General features: G+C 38.1%; 1 pseudogene; it reads left to right on the top strand.

The window, feature by feature from the left end:
- The first annotated feature begins 2,010 nt into the window (after nucleotides 1-2,010).
- LOC128568149 (securin-like) lies at nucleotides 2,011-2,585 on the top strand (annotated as a pseudogene).
- Nucleotides 2,586-9,792: the final 7,207 nt, after the last annotated feature.

Raw genomic sequence — 9,792 nt, 5'->3', positions numbered from 1 at the left:
TCTGGGTCCTGTGAGCTCTCTGGTACGGTTTCCCATTACATGGTATTATATTGCAGCAGTGAGAAAGTCACACACAAGGTACCACTCCACACAGAAGAGGCTGATCCAGGCATCACAGGATTTGAAACTTGGCCAAAATGAAACTTAGGTTTTACTTTTTTGAAAGTAGCTCTCCTTCTCAATTTCAAAAAGGTTCATCATCTCTTTAAATTCACAACTTATTTTCTAGATTTATCATGATTTGGCTTTATTTGGTCACTTTGAGTTGAAAGAACTTTAAATAGAGCAGCTTTTCAATAACTGGTGGTCCATTATCCATTGTTTTGCAAGGCAGTAAAAGTACAGATTTCTCTAACATTTAAAAGAAAAAGTCCATGATAGCCCTCAAACCATTAAGGTACATGATAATGTTATTAATTTTGGTAGTACAATTAGCGACTTCTTTTTCCTTCAGGAATATTCAGACTCTCTTCAATTAAAGATATTTTTAGGTCTTCTGAAGTATGTGATTTCCTTTATAAAAGAAAAACTTCTCCATTTCTTTTTATTGCTTGAACAAATGGCATCTATCCCTTTCGATAATTTTAGGTTTGTTTCTTAGTTGGAAATATAAATGACATTTAAAGATCAAGGAGTGATTTATTTACAGCAGTGGTATCTCATTGAGAAGGTGCCGAGCAGTCCCTGAGTTTAGACTACAGCCTGAGCCTGACTGCCTATCCCTGGGGTACCCTCCTTTCACCCCTCATGTCATTGTACATTGGAATCTGGCAAGAACTGTAGAACAAAGTTATTTTTTCTGTTAAATTAAAAATCAAAAGAAAAATGTGATTTTTAAAAATAGATGATTTTTTGAAGAGCACTTAGCTACAAGAGAGGTGCCTGTCATCATTAGATATATAAGTGAGGTTAATACAGAAATTTTCACTCTAAAGAACCATTTTATTATTTTTATATGAAAAAATTTAAAATAAAGCAGTTTAAGGTATCAGTCTGTCATGAATTCTCTCTATATATAAACTTTCTACACTCTAAAATCTAAGTGGTACTTTTCATTCTTATTCCAAAATTTTATTCTTTGTTGTTAGTATATCACCATTATATTAAAGGAACTCAAAATGATCGTAATTTGGATGTTAAGGGTTTCTTATTTTAGCCTTAAGTTAGCATATTAATAAAACAGCATATAACCATCCTGCTGTGTAAATTGTAAGCTAAATTTTCAGAATGGGCTTGTAGCCTAGTAAGAACAGAGACTTATTAGAAATCACTAGCTTTTCTTTATCATGTGGGCCCTTCATTAGTATCTTTTCTTCTTTCTATTATATGGAATAATTTTAACATGTATTCTCCCAGATGTAATTTTGGGGAAGAGATTAGTATAGAAGAAGGAAAAAAAAGAAATCAAGAGAAAGGAAGGGCGGTAAAAAAAGAAAAGAAAAAGGAAGGAAAGGAGAAAAAAAGGAGAAAGAATAAAGAAGTAAAAGAAAAACCAAGAAATTTTTTGTTCGTTTTTTCAAGGTCCTAAACTGCCTTTTGAGTCACAGTAATAGTAGAATTGTGGTAGTCCTTCTGTAACAATCCATTTCATCTTATTTTATTTATTAGTTCACTGTTTAAGAAAAACTTTTTGTTACTTTGAAATAAGTATAGATTTGCACAAAATTACAAAGGTAGTACAAGGAGATTTAGTGAACCCTGCCCTCAGTCTCTCCACCTACTTGTGCATTGGGGACTTAAAAACTGACCCTACTTCACATCACTGGTACAATGCAACTACCCTGTATATGGCTTTAGGCCATTTTATCGCATATGTAGCTTGATGTAACCACCGTAATTAAAACACAGAAATAATCCATCACTACAATGTCTTTCTACCCTTTATATTCACACCAGCCCCTCCTCCTCCTTGCCTCATCCTTAAACCCTGGAAGCCCCTAAGCTTTTCTCTGTCTCTATGATGTCATATCAAGAATGTTAAATAAGGCTGTGCTCTTAAAATAATCTAGAATGGCTACTCTGATTTTTGTTGATAAGGAAAATGGAGAACCAGCCACTCGTGTAGCTCCTAAAGATGGGCTGAAGTTGAAGTCTAGACATTCAGTCAAAGCTTTAGAAGGGAGATCTCAGGTTTCAACACCACTTGCTGGCAAAACGTTTGATGCTCCGCCAGCCTTACCTAAAGCTGCCAGAAAGGCTTTGGGAACTGTCAACAGAACTACAGAAAAGTCATTAAAGACTAATGGACCCCTCAAACAAAAACAGCTAAACTTCTCTGCAAAAAAGGTGACTGAGAAGACCACTGAAGCAAAAAGCTCTGTTCCTGCTGCAGATGACACCTATCCAGAAATAGAAAAACTCCTTCCTTTCAATCCTCTAGATTTTGGAAGTTTTGACCTGCACGAAGAGCACCAGATTGCAGACCTTCCCTTGAATGGTGTGCCTCTCATGATTCTTGATGAGAAGAGAAATTTTGAAAAGCTGTTAAAGCTGGGTCCCCCTTCACCTGAGAAGATGCTCTCTTCACCATGGGAATCTGATCCGTTGCAGTCTCCTCCAAGCATTCTGTTGACCCTGGGTGTTGAGTTGCCACCTGTTTGCTATGACATAGATACTTGAATTTCTTAGTGCTTTATAGCTAGTGTGTGTTTGTATTAATAAAGCATTTCTTTAACACGTTAAAAAAAAGAATGTTAAATAAATGGCATCATATACCATATGGTGTTTTGAGCTTGGCTTTTCCCACTCAGCATGATTTTCTTGAGATCTACCCTTCTTATCGCATGTTCGATAGTCCAGTCCTTTTTAGCTCTGAGTAGTATTTCAAGAATTTTGTTTAAAAAAATGCCCTGGTCCAGAATTCTTCACTCCAGAATTCTATCAAACCTTCAAGGAAGAGCTTATTCCTGTACTGCAGAAATTATTCCAAAAAACTGAGGAAGAAGGAATCTTCCCTAACACATTCTATGAAGCAAACATCACCCTGATACCAAAACCAGGAAAAGACCCAAACAAAAAGGAGAATTTCAGACCAATCTCACTCATGAATATAGATGCAAAAATTCTCAACAAAATCCTAGCCAATAGATTACAGCTTATCATCAAAAAAGTCATTCATCATGATCAAGTAGGCTTCATCTCAGGGATGCAAGGCTGGTTTAACATACGCAAGTCCATAAACGTTATCCACCATATTAACAGAGGCAAGAATAAAGATCACATGATCCTCTCAATAGATGCAGAAAAAGCATTTGATAAAATCCATCATCCTTTTCTAATTAGAACACTGAAGAGTATAGGCATAGGTGGCACATTTCTAAAACTGATTGAAGCTATCTATGACAAACCCACAGCCAATATTTTACTGAATGGAGTAAAACTGAAAGCTTTTCCTCTTAGAACTGGAACCAGACAAGGTTGTCCTCTGTCACCTTTACTATTCAACATAGTGCTGGAAGTTCTAGCCAATACAATTAGGCAAGACAAGGAAATAAAGGGAATCCAAATGGGAGCAGAGGAGGTCAAACTCTCCCTCTTTGCTGATGACATGATCTTATACTTAGAGAACCCCAAAGACTCAACCACAAGACTCCTAGAAGTCATCAAAAAATACAGTAATATTTCAGGATATAAAATCAATGCCCACAAGTCAGTAGCCTTTGTGTACACCAATAACAGTCAAGATGAGAAGCTAATTAAGGACACAACTCCCTTCACCATAGTTTCAAAGAAAATGAAATACCTAGGAATATACCTAACGAAGAAGGTGAAGGACCTCTATAAAGAAAACTATGAAATCCTTAGAAAGGAAATAGCAGAGGATATTAACAAATGGAAGAACATACCATGCTCCTGGATGGGAAGAATCAACATTGTTAAAATGTCTATACTTCCCAAAGCAATCTACCTATTCAATGCCATTCCTATCAAAGTATCTACATCGTACTTTCAAGATTTGGAAAAAATGATTTTGCGTTTTGTATGGAACCGGAAAAAACCCCGTATAGCTAAGGCAGTTCTTAGTAATAAAAATAAAGCTGGGGGCATCAGCATACCAGATTTTAGTCTGTACTACAAAGCCATAGTGGTCAAGACAGCATGGTACTGGCACAAAAACAGAGACATAGACACTTGGAATCGAATTGAAAACCAAGAAATGAAACTAACATCTTACAACCACCTAATCTTTGATAAACCAAACAAGAACTTACCTTGGGGGAAAGACTCCCTATTCAATAAATGGTGTTGGGAGAACTGAATGTCTACATGTAAAAGACTGAAACTGGACCCACACCTTTCCCCACTCACAAAAATTGATTCAAGATGGATAAAGGACTTAAATTTAAGGCATGAAACAATAAAAATCCTCCAAGAAAGCATAGGAAAAACACTGGAAGATATTGGGCTGGGGAAAGACTTCATGAAGAAGACTGCCATGGCAATTGCAACAACAACAAAAATAAACAAATGGGACTTCATTAAACTGAAAAGCTTCTGTACAGCTAAGGAGACAATAACCAAAGCAAAGAGACAACCTACACAATGGGAAAGAATATTTTGCATATTTTCAATCAGACAAAAGCTTGATAACTAGGATCTATAGAGAACTCAAATTAATCCACATGAAAAAAGCCAACAATCCCATATATCAATGGGCAAGAGACATGAATAGAACTTTCTCTAAAGATGACAGACGAATGGCTAACAAACACATGAAAAAATGTTCATCATCTCTATATATTAGAGAAATGCAAATCAAAACAACCCTGAGATATCATCTAACCCCAGTGAGAATGGCCCACATCACAAAATCTCAAAAGTGCAGATGCTGGCGTGGATGTGGAGAGAAGGGAGCACTTTGACACTGCTGGTGGGACTGCAAACTAGTACAACCTTTCTGGAAGGAAGTATGGAGAAACCTCAAAGCACTCAACCTAGACCTCCTATTCGATCCTGCAATCCCATTACTGGGCATCTACCCAGAAGGAAAGAAATCCTTTTATCATAAGGACACTTGTACTAGACTGTTTATTGCAGCTCAATTTACAATCGCCAAAATGTGGAAACAGCCTAAATGCCCACCAACCCAGGAATGGATTAACAAGCTGTGGTACATGTATACCATGGAATACTATTCAGCCATTAAAAAAAATGGAGACTTTACATTCTTCGTATTAACCTGGATGGGCGTGGAAGACATTATTCTTAGTAAAGCATCACAAGAATGGAGAAGCATGAATCCTATGTACTCAATCTTGATATGAGGACAATTAATGACAATTAAGGTTATGGAGGGGGGAAGCAGAAAGAGGGATGGAGGGAGGGGGGTGGGGCCTTAGTGTGTGTCACACTTTATGGGGGCAAGACATGATTGCAAGAGGGACTTTACCTAACAATTGCAATCAGTGTAACTGGCATTTATTGTACCCTCAATGAATCCCCAACAATAAAAAAAAAAAAAAAAAGAATTTTGTTTAAGGAAGTTGATGAATGCCAAAATGCTCTTTATTCAATAAGGCACTGTTTGGATAATGCTATCCTAACTCAGAAGTTTGGATTAGCAAGTAATCCCACCTTGTATAGTCTAGTCCTTCCATTTAGGCCTCTGTTTTTTGCCATGCTTTCCTACAAGTGCATGTCTCAAACAGCAACCCCAGTCCACATGCCACCTTCACAACATTCCTGGCTGAACCTGGAGTCGCCTGGTCTAGTCTTCTCTTGCATGGCTGTGGGGGGATTTGTGGCAGGCTCGCCTTCCTCCGTGCCCCTGCGGCACCTTGCACTGACCTTTATTAACTGTGCCTCACTGTGCTTTTCTCCCACATTTGGCTGGGCCTTTGAGGTAGGGATCAGCTTCTTGCAACTCCTGACAATAAACGGCTGGTTCTCAGTAAATATTGGTTGTATTGTTTTGAGTTTAAGTAAATTACGTTACAGCTTCTGACTTTGTTGGCACATGGAAGTCCCCTGGGGAGACGTAAAAAAAATTCTGATATGTAGTCTCACCCTCAGAGACGTCCACTTAATTGATCTGACTTTTAGCTAGGATATTGAAATTTTAAAAGCTCCCCAGATGGTTCTAATGTGCACTCACGATCTGGAACCACTGCCTTGGCCGAGATCAAGAACCACTGTATTAGATGGGATGTAATTTAGGTAGGAGACACTATACAAGGTCGTTCTTATTAACCTGCCCACTGTACCTTTCTGTTGTCAAACATAAGCATTTTCTTGCATTTTAATGCTTAAATACTTCCTATTATTAACAAAGTTTTTATGTATGAATCAGAATATGATTTTGTGAATTTTGCCTATCACTTTCATTCTATGGAATACACTCTGCAAGCAGAAAACGTGTGTTCTCTACTCTCCATAAGATTTAAATCAATTCAAAACACATTTCTGAGGCTTTTAATGTAGTCATTAACCAGTGGTTCTCAGCCTTGACTGCACATTAGAGCCAGCTGGGGAGTTTTAAAAATTCCAATGTCTAGGCTGCACCACACACCATCTAAATATGATTCTCTGGGGATGAAACCCAGGTATCAGCAGGTTGTAAAGCTTCCCAGGTGAGTCAAATGTTCAGCCAATGTCGAAAAACCAGTGACCTGAACAAAAACTGTTCCTAAATGAATACTTCCCTAATACAGCTTTATAAACATAAATTTTTATACTTTTTGTTTACATAAATTAACTACTATATTAGTTGGATAAAAATATATAATAGGAATTATCTTAATAGACTATTATATATCTTAATAGACTAATAGACTATTAGTCTATCCTTATGCTCTTAAAAAAATCTTAGCTGTAATAAATGCATGGCATTGTATTTTATTTATTAACTTTTTGGGGTTTTTTTGAGATAGTCTCACTATGTCGCTCTTGGTAGAGTGCCATGGCATCACAGCTCACAGCAACCTCAAACTCTTGGGCTTAAGAGATGCTCTTGCCTCAACCTCCCAAGTAGCTGGGACTATAGGCACTTGCCACAACACCCACCTATTTTTTGTTGCAGTTGTCATTGTTGTTTAGCTGGCCAGGGTTCAAACCCACCACCCTTGGTGGATGTGGCTGATGCTGTAACCATTGTGCTACGGGTGCTGAGCCTATTTATTTACTTTTTTGAGGCAGGATCTCACTCTGTCACCTGGGATAGAATGCAAGGGAATGACCATAGCTCACTGCAGTTTTGAACTCCTGGGCTCAAGTGATCCTCTTGCCTCAGACTCCTAAGTAACTAGGACTATAGGTGTGTGCTACTATGCCATGTTAAGTTTTGTATTTTTTGTAGAGATGGGGTCTGACTATGTTGTCCAGGCTGGTCATAAGTGATCACCCTGCTTCAGCATCCCAAACTTCTGGGATTCTATGTGTGAGTTGATACATTCAACTATTAATCACTAACTTTATACCCTAGCTTTACAGATGAGAACATCAAGGAATAGACAGACAAAGAGATGTAGGGCCTAGGATGAAGCATGGCAAGTGCCTGGGGCTTGAAATTTAAGAAAGCACTCACTCTTAGCATTGTGCAAATTATAGGCTGGCACGTTGGTGGGTGTGCCCCCTTAAGTTATATGCCCCAGATGCCTATCACACCCTAGTCCCAGCCTTGAAGATTATTTGCCTCAAGTCACATAGCTAGAAGTTGAGGAGAGATGCTATCAATTTAGGGCAACTGAGCATTCCTCTCTACCATCCTGATAGCAGGAAATAGTCCTTGTATTAGAAACACAGAATACCATCTGCTTTAGCTTAGTGTGGGAGGCTGAAGAGTGCTTCCCCCAAAACTCTACATTCTAACCCCCAAACCCGTAAATAAATTAATATGGCAAAATGGACTTTCTGGGTGTGATTAAATTAAGGATTTTGAGCTAGGAAGATTATCCTGGATTATCTGGTGAACCCAATGCAATCGCAAGGGTGTCTTAATACTCCATTTCCCCGAAAATAAGACATCTTCCGAAAATAAGACCTACTTACAGGCAAGATAAGATGTCCCCTGAAAATAAGACCTAGAGCATCTTTGGGAGAAAACCTTAATATAAGACACTGTCTTATTTTCAGGGAAACAGGGTGAGAGTGAGGCAGATGATTCTGAGTCCCAGGACAGGTGGTGACAGAAGCAGAGGCTGAAGTGATGCGATTGTGGAAAGGAGGCCATGGACCAAGGAAATGTGGGAAACCTCTAGAAGCAGAAAAACAGATTCTCCCTAGACCCTCTGGATGGAACACAGCCCTGCTGATCCCTTGATCTGAGCCCAGCAGACCTGTTTTTGGACTTCTGACATTCTCGAATTATGACATAATAAATTTGTGTTGTTTTGTTAGTAAGTTTGTGGTAATTTGTTACAGGAGCAATACAAAACTAGAATATTTAAACTTATTTGCTTAATTTGATAAAACCGTATCTGACAATATTTGCTAACAAGACTTCTTTGATATAAAAATAATTTGATGATTACCATTTGCTTCAGAAATGCAAGTGGCTGCTTAATGTATAAATTTACTGATATAAACTCATAGGAAACACCTTAACCTCATCTCCCTTACTCGGCATCCATACTCACTCTGGTTATCTGATGAGGCTTTGGTTTGCTCCTTTCATACCCAAATCTGACTAATCACTACCCTTCTTAAGAAACCCTAGGCGCTATTATTGTTTTCCTTGTGCCAAGTCACAAGGTCAAACAGGCTTTCATCATGTTTTCTTCCCTGCCAACCCCTACAAGTTGTTAAGACCACAAAAGTGTCAGGTCGAAGTGAGCAAGACTTTAAAAAAGAGAACTTGAGAGGTTAGCTGTAAAGAGTTTCACAGCTAATTATTCACCATGGAATAATTTCTATGCACGTGGGAAAAGACACAGGGGTAGACTTGGAATTCAGCTGGCAACCACACCACTCACACATAGCCAAATTTTTCCTTGACAATTCTCTAGGAAGACTCCATGTTGGAGACTAACATATTGCCTCTCAATAGGCCTAACACAGTTTCATATTTTCCTCCGATGTTGGAACTGATTGCTATTTCTTAGTGGATAACCAAATGAAGTAGTTGGCTCATGTTTAGTTGTCATTTTTCATAGCAAAAAAGAGAGTCATCTAAAATTCTTCAATTGCACTCAGTCTGGTAATTTGTCTATCCTGTGGGAGACACCTGAAAACTGAGCCAACAGAGGAAATAGCTTCTTGTCCTGGGGTGTACACTGATTGGGGCAAATGATAGACAGAATCACCAGCATTATTTAGGATGTTATTACTTTTTTATTGCTGGCTATTCTTGTTTGCTGTTCTCTCTCTCTCTGGTAAGTACACACAACTGAATTTGAAGAATATTAAAAATTAAATGTGACTATGGTGCTACTGTCCCATAAAATGAAAATTTCCCATTGGAACCTATAAATTTTTATTTACTAATATAGCATTAGAGATATTGTTGGTGGAAGACAGAATTTAGAGAAATGGTGGGCTAAGAAGATGAGAAGGTAGACTTATTCTGTGAGCCTCTGAGACTTGGAACTAGTACTGGTGGGTGACAATTGGAGACACAGATTCAATATGTGTAAGAACTTGTTTCCAGTGCATATCTTTTAGAGGTAAAAAAAAAATTCTGGAGAGGATGATCTTCTCAATATCCCAGGTATTCAAGTTGAGATTAGCCAATCACAATGTAAGGAAGAGATTTAAGCATTGAATAGAAGATACGATGGTCTTTTAAACTGATAGTCTCCACTAAGATATTTACACTTTTCTATTTCTCCTCAAAAGATTTGGTTCTCTCTTTCTAAG

This window comes from Nycticebus coucang, chromosome 16 (assembly GCF_027406575.1).
Source record: "Nycticebus coucang isolate mNycCou1 chromosome 16, mNycCou1.pri, whole genome shotgun sequence".
Lineage (NCBI taxonomy): Eukaryota > Metazoa > Chordata > Mammalia > Primates > Lorisidae > Nycticebus > Nycticebus coucang.
The sequence above is the reverse complement of the archived record's forward strand: the minus strand, read 5'-3'. Positions and strand labels throughout refer to the sequence as shown.